At 43.4% G+C, this 14,667-nt stretch overlaps 1 protein-coding gene across 1 annotated transcript in view; it reads right to left on the bottom strand.

Annotated features, from left to right (window-relative positions):
- LOC122813159 (toll-like receptor 2) overlaps positions 1–14,382 on the bottom strand; it is a 59,717-nt gene extending 45,335 nt beyond the window's left edge. The window contains exon 1 of the mRNA XM_044085315.1: positions 14,162–14,382. The gene's annotated coding sequence lies outside the window, so the exon portion shown is untranslated. The remainder of the gene's footprint in view (positions 1–14,161) is intronic.
- Between the last annotated feature and the right edge of the window lie 285 nt (positions 14,383–14,667).

Here is a 14,667-nt window from a genome sequence, read left to right as displayed (position 1 = left end):
ACAGCAGGACAAAGACTGGCATATATGTGGAGGACAGAGGCAGGAACATAGGGCAATATTTGCATTATTGCTATTACACACCCTGGAAATTGCTGGTGTTACAGGATTTGTTGCAACATACCCTTATGCAGGAATATGACATTGAAATACAAATGGATGTAGCCATGTACTAATACCACTCAACAGACAGAATGCCACTGATATATCTGGGACAATACCTGTGTGGTGCACAGACAAAACCTAACAGCCAATCCTCTGGCTATCATATGGATAGGCCCACAGTTGAGAGCTACACATGACATCACCATTGGCCCATAACACTACTCAGCCCCCCCCCACACACACACACACACACACACACACAGACACATTGTCAATTGTATGGCTCAGCCTAGGCCTCTGGCAAACCAACAACACACCTTGCGCATATGATGATACCTGTGCCACATCCTGTCATCTATAACATCAATGCAGGGACAGACTAACTTGGTGCTGATGCACAGGGTGACTGTACAAAAGTGTAGCAATGGAATGCTGTGTAGCATGTTGTCAGCAGTAAAGTGAAATGCTAACATCCTGGAAGGTGTAGCTGTGCAGCCATGATGCATTATAGCTGTAATTAACAATGTATTGTTTTCACCATTATCTATTCTGATCGTGTTGTGGTTGTCATGGTTGATGGGTGTAGTGGTGCCAGCAGGCCTTCTACAGTGGACACCAGTAAGTGTAGTGGGTGGTACACATGGCATGGTTGGGTACAACACACAGAGCCTTTGGTTTGGATGCAGTATAGATACAAGACTGTACACATGGAAGTATGTCCCCATGCAGGTAACACATCTGTTGCCCATGTAATCCCACGAAGACAGGATAGGCACAACCACACATTGGTATATATGCAGTCTGCTATTTGAATGACATTGAACATGCCAACAGCAGGGTGTATGTCCCTTTCCCCACTCTGCTGCGTTCCTCACCTCAGTAACATGAGTGTGCCAATGCCGGTGGCATAGCCCTACCCTTAGGAGGGTGTGAAGCGCTCTACTACTGTGAATGGTGTAAACAACAACTAACCAACCTGATAAAATACACTGTAAAGTATTACAGACAGCTATGTGGGGGGATAGACACAACAGTAACTGCAATGATGGTGGATGTGTCCACAACAGCCACACACAGTGAGTTATAGCAACCCCAGTATTACTGCACACCTCTACAATGTGGAGGAGGGCATTGACACATCTATGACCTGTGAAGGACTGTATGTCCACAGGATGGCACCTGTGGAATGTTGGCATTTGCCAAGCAGTCCTGGGGAAACATATTCTGTGAACGGAGGTAGATCCCTTAACATCTACACACATTCCTACATATGGGATGGAGTACAAAAGTCTGCTATGATCTACATAGGCTGTGTGCACCTCTTAACCCTCATCTACACCTGTCATGATTGTGTCAAGGAGGTATACCAGATTCTGGTTGCATTCTCTGCCTTTGAAAAGTCTAATATTGGCGGGGTCCAGGGTTTAAAGATTCACAGTGACATTGGCCATGGGTTCATTGTTGATATGTTCCATGTCTCTGCAGACCAGGCTCATCAGGCTACTGGGTGGTAGTTCCCAGCTGACATGGTGGATTTGTGGTTGTCCTTGCCAACATTGCTGAATCCATTGTCAGGTGTAGGCCTGTTGGATCATATGAGGGATCCCAGCTACTTACTGTGCCTGCCCAGGGGGTTCCCCCAAGCATCACACTTCACTTGACTGTATTGCATGATATGTTAGTAATGCCAGCTTGACATCCTACAGGTGGGATGGAGTACTGTTAACATGTACTGCCCTTGTCATGTAGGGTCCTGGTTATGGGATCTGCTGAGGTTGGTAGTGTATTGCCTGCCAGACATGTTTGGCTGTGTGGGGGGCAGGGGTACCTATCCGTGCCAGACGTATGTTGTTTGGGTCTCACAAACCCATTAATGGTGCACGTGGGCATATATGTTTTGGTTATGTTCCCAATTTCATCTACAGATGTATGTCCATATATACCTATATAGATATATATGGGTTTACCTTTGAAAGGGAGACAATCATTTCTCCACACGGCCCTTTCTGCGAACCGAAAGGACGAATCAGTAATTTCGAATTGCACCAAAGTTCAAAACTCAGCAAATCGAAAAGCAGATTCACTGATTTCCGAACTACAAGTTGGAATACATATCGGAATGCAGGGGGGAAAGCCCCCCTGCACCCCATCTGGGGGCTGTGCCCCCCACTTTAATATTCTAACTCTGAGATCACACTACAGTGGGGAAAGTGACATTTTCCTGATCCCCACTATAGTGCAATCCACACACAAAATGCAGAATCTGCAGTGAGCGAATGCATAGTAACATTCGCTCATTGCACATTCAATGCATCTATTCCAAGACTGTGCAATGTTGAAAACCTACATTCAACCTTCCAACTTTCGGAGAAATTATTTTCCCCCTTTGAAAGGTGAACCATATATATTCTTACACATATATATATATATTTATTGCTGTATATATGTGGACATATGATGTATGCATATATATCTATAGATGTATGCGTATCTAGGTATATATGTATATATTGGCATACATATATGTATATATTCCTATATCTATATCTACATATATAGATATGTTATATCCATTTAAATATAAATATATATATACACACACACACATACACATACATCTACATGGTGAAATACATTCCCCGTAGTGTTGAATGCCTGGGCTGGATGATATGTTTGTGAAAACATCATGATTGTGCATATCTGCCATGGCTTAGTGGAAAATCACTTTTTGTATGGTGTGCATGGTCCTGGTTTCAAGCTCTTGCAAGAGCTGCTCATTTTGTTGCTGGGCAGAACATGGGCCATTGGATACAGAGTGATTAAAATACTTTAAAGCAGTTGTAAGCGGGTTTGTGTGAGTTTGTGTGGAGCTAAGCACAGTCAACTTAACTTTACAGTAACTTACAGTCAGTTAGCTTCTATATTGCTTAACCTGTGTAGACAGTACTTACAACTGCTAAAAATTGTCTTAAGCTGTCTGTATCTAACGGGTCGTGTTCTGCCCAGCAACAAAACAAACAGCTCCCGCAAGGTTCAAACCAAGGACCCTGCAAACTATACACAAAGTAAGTTACCACTAAGCCACGGCATACATGCATAACATTGCTGTTTTCACAAACATATCATCCAGTCCAGTAATGCAACAATACAGAGAATGTATACCATCATCTAGATGTATGTGTGGAAATATATTAATCTGTAAACAGATACAACATATCTATATATGACATGTATATATATATATATATATATATATATATATATATATATATATATATATATATATATATATAGACATGTGTGTGTATGGCTGTATGAACATGTACGCCAATACGGTACCATGCAGTGGAGCAGCATGTAATATCAGATAGGAGGGGAGCTAGAACAATGACATCTACCACAGTCTATACACAGGCTAAAGTACATATTAACAACACACACACTGCTGACATTCACCATAAGTACAGAGACCTCAGTACTGTACAATCATCCACAGAATGTCCAGGTTATGTCATCAAATATAACCCCTACTGTACACAACATGTGTAGAAGTCTGATATATCACTGGCTTGTTATCAGATATGATGACACTAATAATGGTGTATGGCACATATGCACCACTTCATGCACGACATATGTACAAAGGTTGACAGAGGTGTGGCTGGAAGCACACAGGGCCACTATTGACATTTTGCTGTGATACCCTCATACATTTACTGTTGTTACAACATATGTCCTATGAGGGATATGAAGTCAGTAACTGTCATGGCCTTCACCATCTACAGACTGCAATCCTCACACTACCTTCTGCAGTCCACAGATAGATTCTCCGTGGATAACACATGAAACCAAAGGCATAACAATGGCCAGTCTGCAGATGACCCTGCAGATGGGGATTCCTCATAAACATTGAACTGACATGGCAGGTATTGCAACATGTACGACATCCATATCCAGACAAACACTGTTAAACCAACATTACTCCAAATGCAGTATAGCAGCACTTACTGTAGTCAGGTCAGGCACATCCTCCTCCTGTTTGTTGCCCTTATTCTACAGTGTATGTTGTTAGAAGTAAATCCACAATCCATCTGAGATGCTGTTTGCCAAACAACAGATCTAGTTCCTGTTCACAGTGAATGAAAAGGGCCAACACCACCATGATGTTCCTAGATATTTGAGTGTGTTTCCATGCAATTGGCTATGGGAATGTTACCACAGCTGTCCCACATGCAATCAGCTAGGGAAAGGCTGCAATTCATGCAGAAGCCATTAGCTGATCATGAGCATCACTTAAAATACACATGCTGCTGCCTATGCATAGCAGGTGTGGGGCTCCACATCCACCAGAGAGGAGGTGAGTGAGGTAGACAGAGGCAAATACCTGTCAGGGAGGGGTCGGAGAGTAAAATTGTAGCATGTTTGTGTCACACACCTACCAGCACAGGGTACCAAACCCCTGACAACTATGGAGTGTTATTACAGTTCAATGCAGTTATTGGATGCTCCACATGGGGTACCTGTTGTAGAGCACTCAGGACATATATGTGATGGTGAGTGACATCTGCAACAGGGATACTGTACATATAAGGTAGGTGATGTACACATGCCTGTCTGCATGAACAGGTGCCAGCATCAACACAGCCACAGACTCACAGAGACACACACACACATTGACACACTTGGCTGGGCCAGGAGTACAACTCATCAGTAGTGGGATTGCCACATCACATCACTGTGCAGGTATCACATGCACCACACGGTGTCATACGGAGGTCGTAAGGGCAAAGAGTATGAGGAGGTGTCAGACATTGGACAGCATGCTTCAGTATGCCCATGGGGGCTGTAGTGAGTGTGAATGTGGCCATACGCACCGTACAACACACACACAAACACACTGGGTGCCAGTACTGACATGCATGGGTGCATGTCTGCACGGGTGTGTGGTGGTCAACTGTGCCAGCAGGTTATACAAGGGTAGGTGATGGTTATACCTTGGCATCAGGCCACATGACAATGGTCTACATTGTGGCTTAGCACTGTAGTTTCTGCATTTGCCCACACAGGTGGGTATTGTATCCCCCATCCAGTCACCTGGGTGACTATTGTGTGTGGCCAATGCTGTGCATTGCCTGCCATGTATGTGTTCCTTACTCCATGACATGGATGATGTCCAGGATGTGTACACCTCCCACATGCATGTACAGTGACATGTGGAACTGTATATGGGGTGTCAGGCACATGTTGTGAACACGGATTATCATCAGATGTGCCAGTCCTGCCCACCTGTGGCAGGAACTGGTAATGGGCAGCAGGTTTACCCTGCACCTACATTGATAGCACGCTAACAGCATTTCCTGATACCAGTGGCATATGTCCATACAGGGCATGTCGTCAGGCATGGTATGTTCATTGTGGGTCACATATGAAGGCACCACAGGTGGTGCAGGTGTCCATTGGGGAATATGGGGGGTGCACTGTCTGCATGTATGTGCATATTGGACAGATGGGCAAGGTGACATGCCCTCTGTAGCCCACTGCTATCACTCCATAGTCACTATTGGTGGCCAATATGCAGTGTACTACCACATATTGGCTGTTGCCTAGGCATGTGTTTGTATGACACATGGGTAGAGAGTGTAATCTGAGTAGTACTGGGGTTGCTAACTGTCATTGCCTGGCCTTGATGTCACATGTATGGGTATGGCTTTGCACCCCAGCCTCTCAGCTATTTTACATCTGTTATCCCAGAAAAGTTGACATTATGATATATAGTAGGGCCACCATATAAGAAATATGCAAAACCTGCTCCACATTGGCCATGGGTGTCACACACTCACACCCATCTCTACATAGGATATGAGTTACAAACATGCACACACACACGTGCACACACACACACAGACACACACACACACACACACACACACACACACACACACACACACACACACACACCTGTTATGCCTTGGAGTAGAACCCCCTACCTTACTAGTTTATTACACTACACAGTTATAGTATGCGCCACGGACATTACTGGAGTATTCCTTCCCCAAAGGTGTATTTCACAATGGATGCCATCAGCAGGATTACCAAATTAGGGCATTTCAAATGTACTGTGTGTGACTAACCTATGCTGCATTGCTCCATACACAGACATTGGAACACACACAAAACATCCAGAACTGCCACACTCCAGCAGTACCCAGTTACCGGATGCGCTACAGGGATTACTTGGCTACAACCTTCCCATAGATGTATTTCTAGGTTGGTGACATCAGCAGCCTTGGCAAAGTTGGGTATATGAATTGTAAGGAGCATGAGTACCCTAAAAAGCATTGCTCTCTACACAGTCAGAAACAGACAAACACACACCCAAAATTGCCATGTCCAGGGATAGAACACCTAACAACTTTATCACACTACAGGACACGCTATGGAGATTACTGGGCTGCAACCTTCCCAGAGGTGTATTTCTAGGTTGGTGACATCAGCAGCCTTGGCAAAGTTAAGTATATGAATTGTAAGGAGTGTGAGTACCCGAAATAGACAAATATGCACACAAACTTGCCAAGTCTGGGGTTAGAACTCTTACCTAAGCATTTATCACACTACAGTAGTATGCAGTTACAGGACACGCTACAGAGATTACTGGGCTGCAACCTTCCAAGAGGTGTATTTCTAGGTTGGTGACATCAGCAGCCTTGGCAAAGTTGAGTATATGAATTGTAAGGAGTGTGAGTACCCTAAAAAGCATTGCTCTCTACACAGTCAGAGACATACACAAGCTCACAGTTGCAAAGTCTAGGGTTAGAACTCCTATCAAAGTACTTTATCACACTACAGCAGTATGCCATTACAGGACATGCTAAGGAGATTACTGAGCTACAACTTTCCTAGAGGTGTATTTTTAGGTTGGTGACATCAGCAGCCTTGGCAAAGTTGAGTATATGAATTAAGTACCCTTAAAAGGCATTGCTTTCGAGACAGACAGACACGGACACACACACTCACAGTTGCCAAGTCTGGGGTTAGAACTCCTATCTAAGCACTTTAATACACTACAGCAGCATGCAGTTAGAGGACATGCTATGGAGATTACTGGAGTACAGCCTTCCCAGAGGTGTATTTCTAGGTTGGTGACATCAGCAGCCTTGGCAAAGTTGAGTATATAAATTGTAAGGAGTGTGAGTACTCTAAAAAGCATTGTTCTCTACACAGTCAGAAACAAACACACACAGTTGCCAAGTTTGTGGTTAGAACTCATATCTAAGTACTTTGTCACACTACAGCAGTATGCAGTTACAGGACATGCTATGGAGATTACTAGGCTACAACTTTCCCGAGGTGTATTTCTAGGTTGCTGACATCAGCAGCCGTGGCAAAGTTGAGTATATGAATTGTAAGGAGTATGAGTACCCTAAAAAGGCACTGCCCTTGAGACAGACAGACATGGACAGACACACACACACTCACAGTTACCAAGTCTGGGATTAGAACTCCTAAGTACTTTATCACACTACAGCAGTACGCAATTAGAGGACATGCTCCAAAGATTACTGGGCTACATTCTTCCCAGAGGTGTATTTCTAGGTTGGTGACATCAGCAGCATTGGCAAAGTTGAGTATATGAATTGTAAGGAGAGTGAGTACCCTAAAAAGCATTGCTTTCTACACAGTCAGAGACACACAAACACACACTTGCCAAGTCTGGGATTAAAACTCCTATGTAAGTACTTTATCACACTACAGCAGTATGCAGTTACAACACACTCTACAGAGATTACTGGGCTACTACTCTCCCAAAGATGTATTTCACATTGGATGACCTCAGCAGGCTTGTCATAATAGGGCTATGGGGAGGGCGGTGTGTGCATGGGCCATAACCCATTCATCTAGAGGTTGACACGCCACATGCGGGCACACACAGGGTCATATGTCACTGGTACGTGTATACAGCTGCTAGATGATTACTTCCTTGTACAGTCATGTTGCACAGCTGGCACGTGCACCACATAGTCTGTAATGCTGACAGATATTAGTGGCTAGTATCTGCAGTGAGTGGCATCTGCACCTCATGTGTTTGGGGCCCTCTGGCTGTGTGCTGGGTGGAACAGGCCTGGATGGCTCCTTGTCACAGTCACCCTCTTCCACACATCTATGTACATCTACCTTTGGCTTATTATAGTGTGTTGCCCTGACATACATGTCTGTATTCCTATCCACTGTGTGTGCAAGGCATGAGTGGTGCATACTGATGAGTGTCTGCACTAACAACTGCAACTGCCAGATATGTCTGGTCCACTGGTGTTTGCAGTCATGGCCTTCATGTGTTTAAGTGTGTGAGAATGCCCAGTATGACCTTTAAGTATGTTGTTGACTGACATTGCCTTCATTTGTGTTGTGTGTGAGCATGCCCAGTATGGCCATCTGTACTGAATGTCTGGATCATGTCCAGGTAGTTTGTGCTGCAGTGCTGACCTTTGTGTTGTACACCGACAGGTGGCATGCTGTCTCTGCAGGGTATCCATCGATCATTTGGCTTTGACTGTTACTACACTTCTGCTTAGTGGGGGGCACACCTGACTGTTTCTGCATTTCTACACAGGAGTGGTGGGGGGTACACCTGACTGTCATTACATTACTATGTAGGATGGGGGGCACACCTGACTATTTCTACACAGGGTTGGGTGGCACACCTGACTGTTATTGCATTACTATGTAGGATGTGGGGGGCACACTTCACACTTGTACACATTTGCTATGACTGTACTGGTATGTAAGGTATTCTATTTCATTCTGTATTGCTAACTATCATACTGACTAGAGGCATACCAGTGTACAGATCGTGGCTTTGGTTGCCCTACATATTATTGTCTGACTTCCTACCCTTCAGAACTAACATTCCACTGCCTGCCCTGCTGTGGTCTGTCTGTGCAGGCCTGGGGGGGGGTTAACCATAGCCATCATTCTGGGGCCATGGCACAGGCTCTGGTCTGGGTTTGTCTACACCTGTCCTGCTGGCTGAGACTGTTGTTGGGTATGTGAACCTTCCTGACTGGCATGTGTGGGTCTTATTGACACACATGTCACTCAGCCCATTTCCTGCAGTGGGTTTTGTCACCATGTGTAGTACTGGCTACTATGGTGACTCCAGTATGTGTTACAGATGTCATGGTGCCACTATGGGTGTCTACTGTCTGCTGCCATAACATTCGGCCACCCAATTCCCTTGCATGCTCACATCCATACCATAGCCTCAGGTAACAACACATTCTACTCCATTTGGCATTTGGTAGGTTGATTGACTTAGCATGAGGGTGTGCCAGACTTGCGGATGGTGCTAGAGTGCTGCCTATGTCAGATGCACATAGTACACTCCCTATACATGGTTGAGCACAGGTAGTGTCATGTTTGGCATCCCTTTTACTGTATGTGCATGTCAGAGAGAGGTGTCATTCCCTGGGTCCCTACTGTGTCAGTGCATGTGCTATGCATTGCCTCTTTGCCAAGGCCAGGGCATACTGGGCACACCTCCTTTTGACTACTGGGGCAGGCTCAGGTTGTTCCTCCTTCAAGACACTCTGTGCCTGTGCAGGCCTTGGCAATGGTGGGGGGGGGGCTGTGTGGCCCTGCCCCATGCTGTTCCTGCTGCAGCTGTTTCCACAGGATCATATTGTGTAGCATAGCACATACCATAACAATTTGGGTACATGTAGCTAGTGAATACTGCAAGGCTCCATCAAATGTGTCCAGACACCAGAACCATGACCTGAACATCCCAAACACATGCTCTGTTATATGTCTGGCCTGTCTGTGTGCCTCATTATGGCGTTGTTGTTCAGGTGTGTGTGCATTTCTGATGGGTGTCATCAGCCACGGCTCCAATGTGTACCCAGCATTCCCCACTAGGTGACCATAGGGGATGTCCACATTGGCAAATCTCTGGTACAGCTGCATCAGATGCCATATGTGTGAATCGTCATAGCTTCCAGGGCAGCCAACACACACATTCATTGTAATGCCCTGGACATCACATACGACCTGGCAGTTGATGGAGGGGATGCCCCTGTGGTTGATGTAGGCCCTACCCTGCTCACTGGGTGGTGCTTTGATGCATATGTGCATGCAGTCTATAGCACCCACGACCCCAGGGTATTCTGCTATTTGGTGGAAGAGACACATATTGCTGGTCAACAACTCATGTGTGTTGAGGAAATGTATGTTCTCACTGGCATGTGCTGGCATGGCATCTAGGAACTGGTGGAATACTCTGGATGCTGATGCTTGTGAGATCCCCATGATATCCCCAGTTGTGCTTTGGGAGGTACCTGTGGCTAGTATGCCTAGGCCTACACATACCTTGGTATCCACTGGGATGGGTTCCCCTCGGTCAGTTTGGTGTGTCAGGTGTGGCTGTCACAGCTCAACAATTTGCTGCAGGAGGTCTCTGTCTACCCTATAGCGCTCCACTATCTCCAGCTCATGTAGCCCCTGGTAGGTTACCCTGGGTCTGTACACTTTTCTCCGTCTCCTCACTGTGGGTTGTTCAGCAGCATTCACATCCTCACCACCCCCAGGCTCTTGCACATGTTGTTTTATGTTGCCTGCTGCAACCCTTCTCATTTTGTAGGTTTGTTTGTTTAAATTTCCCTGCTTATATACACCAATGGTGTAGAGTGTGGGAAAAAAACAGAGGGGAAGGTGTTTGCTTAGTTTATAGTAGTGTTCTGGGCTGGGCTGGTCTGCTGCCTGTGTAATTGGCTGATTCTGATACATTTCACCTGCCAGCTAAGCTAGTTCTCCTTGATTACTGTCCTACTGTTGTTTTCCCTTACCATTGCCTTCCTGTTTAAGGCCAGGGGTGCGCTGTGCAAACAGAGTGCTCAAATGTGGACAGAGCTGCTATTTCCTGGTTTACATTTTTTTTCTTTAGAACCCAGTGCGCGGTGTGCACACCCGCTTAGACTTTGTGAAGAGTGCGAGGCAGGTTTAGACACACCCCCTAGCTTAGCTATGCTAAGCTAGGAGCAATCCCGAGCCACAGGGCTCCAATCTGATTACAGTATGCCCGACACCCCCCCCCATGATGTCACCTATATCTTAGTCTTACACCCAGCTATTCAACTCCTACACTGTTGGGACTTGCCTTGCATGCTGGGGAAAACTGGGATTCACTGTCCTTCCCCTCATTTGCATAGGATTGCCTGCTAATGCATAGTTACATGTCTCACACAGAGCCTCCCCTCTTGGTAAACCATTACTCACTGGCCAGGTTGTCTTCTGCCTGCCATTGACTTGCATGGCAGAATACTGATTTTAGTTAGAATGCTTATTTTAGGTTTATTTTATTATTTTCCCCCCGATCCCATTTGCACGCTGCTGCACTATGCTTAAACAGCCGAGATCGGCGAAAAAAAATTAAAAGTTGTTTTTTTTTATTTTTTTATTGTTTGTAATGCCAGTGGTCTTATACTTGGCCATTGGCATGCTTTCTCAATGATATGCAGCCTTTATTTGGAGCTGTCATAGCTCCATTTCAGATTTTGCAGAAATGTACTTGGTTACTAACCGAGTACATTTCTGCAGATAGCACTTGTCTTGCACGCACTATTGCTAGCTTCCTGGATTGCAAAATCACCTCATTTGCATGAATTTCTCCTGCAAATGAGGTGATTTGTAAACCAGGCCTTAGTTCGTGCATGATTAGTGCAGGAGCTCTCGTGCACGGCCCTGCAGGCTGTTCCTGGATCGCACAGCAGACATATTGCCTGCTAGGGCTCCTGCACTAATCATGCAGGACATCGAGAATCCGGGGGAGTATCTATTTGAGTTTTTTTTTAACATTAATAGATTTTTGATGTGTTACTTGTGGATATGATGTGATTGGTGTATTTATATTTAAATAGTGGGATTTGTTTGAATATTGTGTATTTCTGATGGTCTGTTTTAGATAAAAACTGGATATAGTAAAGTTTAGAACACTTAAAGATAGTACAGCAGTTTTTATTTCTGTTGTACTCCAGTGTGGGTTTTTGCTTTTTATTTTTTTAGTATAACAGAAAGATCTAAACTTGAATCCCATTAGCTGCCACGTGCACAAGGTATTTTCCAAAGTTTCCTCTGTAAAGGAACTCCAATATTATCTGGTTGCCAAAAACCACAAAAATAAATGAATGCTAATGAGGTCTCCTTATAAACATATACTATAGTTGAATAATAAACACTGTAGCAAAATAAAATTCTGCAGTTCCTCAATGGTATCCGACAGATCGGCCTATGAAATATGTCACTTGAGTACATGTTACTTGTGCAACAGGGATGAATAACAATGTCCTCATACAATATTTTTAATTATTATCTGTGAGTACGCTGCAAATGAATTTGAAAGTGCACTATTCTATTTCATGCCAGAGTCTTACCCATGAAATGGTAAAAGGGGTTAGGATGGTGGCTTAATGGTTAAAGTGTTTGCCTTGCAAACAAGGTGCAGAATTTGAGGCTTACAAGGGATAATTGACTAGGCTCAAAAGGGCAGATAGCCTAGTATAAATCTATGAAATGCAGAACAATATGTTATTTATTTATTAATTTGTCAACTAGGTGAGTAAAATCATTTAGGATGTACCCTTTTCAGCCACAGAACTGGAAGAAGAAAATAAATGATACAAAGGTGTACACAGCACATACATTTGTTATTTTTATATATTTTCTTTGTATTTATTTGTTAAATGGGTAAGTGAACTGGTCCCTCTCGCACCATTTTCATTTACAACCCGGATCATAAGGAGGAGGGTAATATAGTATGCCTATGGGCAATTGAATGTAGCCATTAAACAGCATGATTTGAGGAGGAAAAGCGACTCCTTGTAGAATACCCATGAAAACAAGGGAAGAATATGTAAACCTCTACACAGACACTGACTGAGGGCCAGGCTTGAACCTCAGTCCACGGAGTTGTAGGACAGACATATATTTTCTGCAGCTTGGTGGTGGTGAGGTTCTTAAGACACTTTGCTGTAGATGTCAGCTAATGCTGACTTTGGACCTTTTCATATGCTCTATTGCTCCATTTTCTTGGGGGTCACTACATATTTGGGTGCACCCCAAATGTGTTCCTTCAGCAGGTAAGCAACTTTCTAGATGAGGACAACCTTTCAGCTTTGTGGACTGTGAATGTCAGAAGGCCAGGACAGAGCAGGACACATAGAGAGCTGTCATATTTCAGTTGTCTGCGCACATGAATTCAGAAGAGGATCACAAAATTTCATCTAAACTCAGATGTAGCTTGTAGATGGAAAAGTTACTTTAATGATTAGAATAATTACCAAATTGTAAATGTCTTGAATTAAAAAAAAAAACACAAAAAGAGTTTCATGGAATAACAACTTGAATGAGACAATTTGTTCATCTTAAAAGGTTAGGCTTAAGACTCCAGTAGTATAGTATAGCTTTTCCTTACCTGTCTGGAATTGTGTATTATGTTGGCATATTGTACATTGTAAAAGTACATAATTCAGATGAGACTTTCATAATAAATATTATGGTTTAGCTCTAAAGAATCATCCTTTGTGTATGCATATCAACAGAGAATTTAAAGTCTGCGTGTGAGCTAAACATGATAGCTTTGGATCTGAAATACCAGATTAAGTATATTAGAGTAGTCTTTTTTGAACATTATACTGTTTGTGTCTAGGACTGCTATATATTGTGTGGAAACCTATTCTTAATAAACATGCATACACAGATGTGAGGACAGGTAAGGGTGAAGTTAAGATAAAAAAAGTTCTGAAATATTAGAAAGTCTTAATACCTGCTCTTTTTAATACATGCCAAGATAACATTTTGCAAAAACAACATTATAAATATCCAAAAGAATTGGTTTGCATGAGATGAAAGCTGCATTGGAAATCTATTTGTATCAGTTTCAAAAGAAAGCTATTGTTTTAGATGAAATGGTCCTTTTGTATTTGTTCTCTATCGTGGTTACAAAGCAATAAATAATAAATAGTAAGTAAAAAATAAAAGAGGATGCATTGTATTAAACAGATATACTTACAGATAGCTAAGGTGCAGGAGCTAGCTGGAGGATACCATCACAGAGTATAATGCTTACAAATCCGTGCTGTACACATGTTCCGTGATATATTTCAGAAGACAAGTAGCATTCACCTGCGTTCTCTGATGAGTCTGCAAAAGCTTTCTCACCTATATAACTGGCAGTAGTCTCATTGTTTGTACAGTATAACAGGATAACCAAGCTGTTTGACAGTGTGAACAGGAAATGCAACTCTCTAAAACAAAATTTACACTGTTAACCAAAATTGCTTCAGGTTATATCCCAATCATGTGACTAGTTTAAAACGCCAGCTTGTCCGCCCACAAGAATTAAGTGCACATCATTAACCACAGTCATCTCTTCCAAGATAATGCACACTGAAAACATGATGTGTGGTTGCTGTCATCAAATATTTTTAAATATACTTTTGTTTGTATCCATTGCTGAAAACTGAGACAGTATCACTTGCGTAACATCATTCTGAATTCTGCTTTATTTCCTTCCCA

The sequence above is a fragment of the Protopterus annectens genome, chromosome 10.part0, assembly GCF_019279795.1.
Source record: "Protopterus annectens isolate FY-2018-M chromosome 10.part0, PAN1.0, whole genome shotgun sequence".
Taxonomy (NCBI): Eukaryota; Metazoa; Chordata; order Ceratodontiformes; family Protopteridae; genus Protopterus; species Protopterus annectens.
Note: the sequence above shows the minus strand (reverse complement) of the source record. Positions and strands in the feature narration are given on the sequence as shown.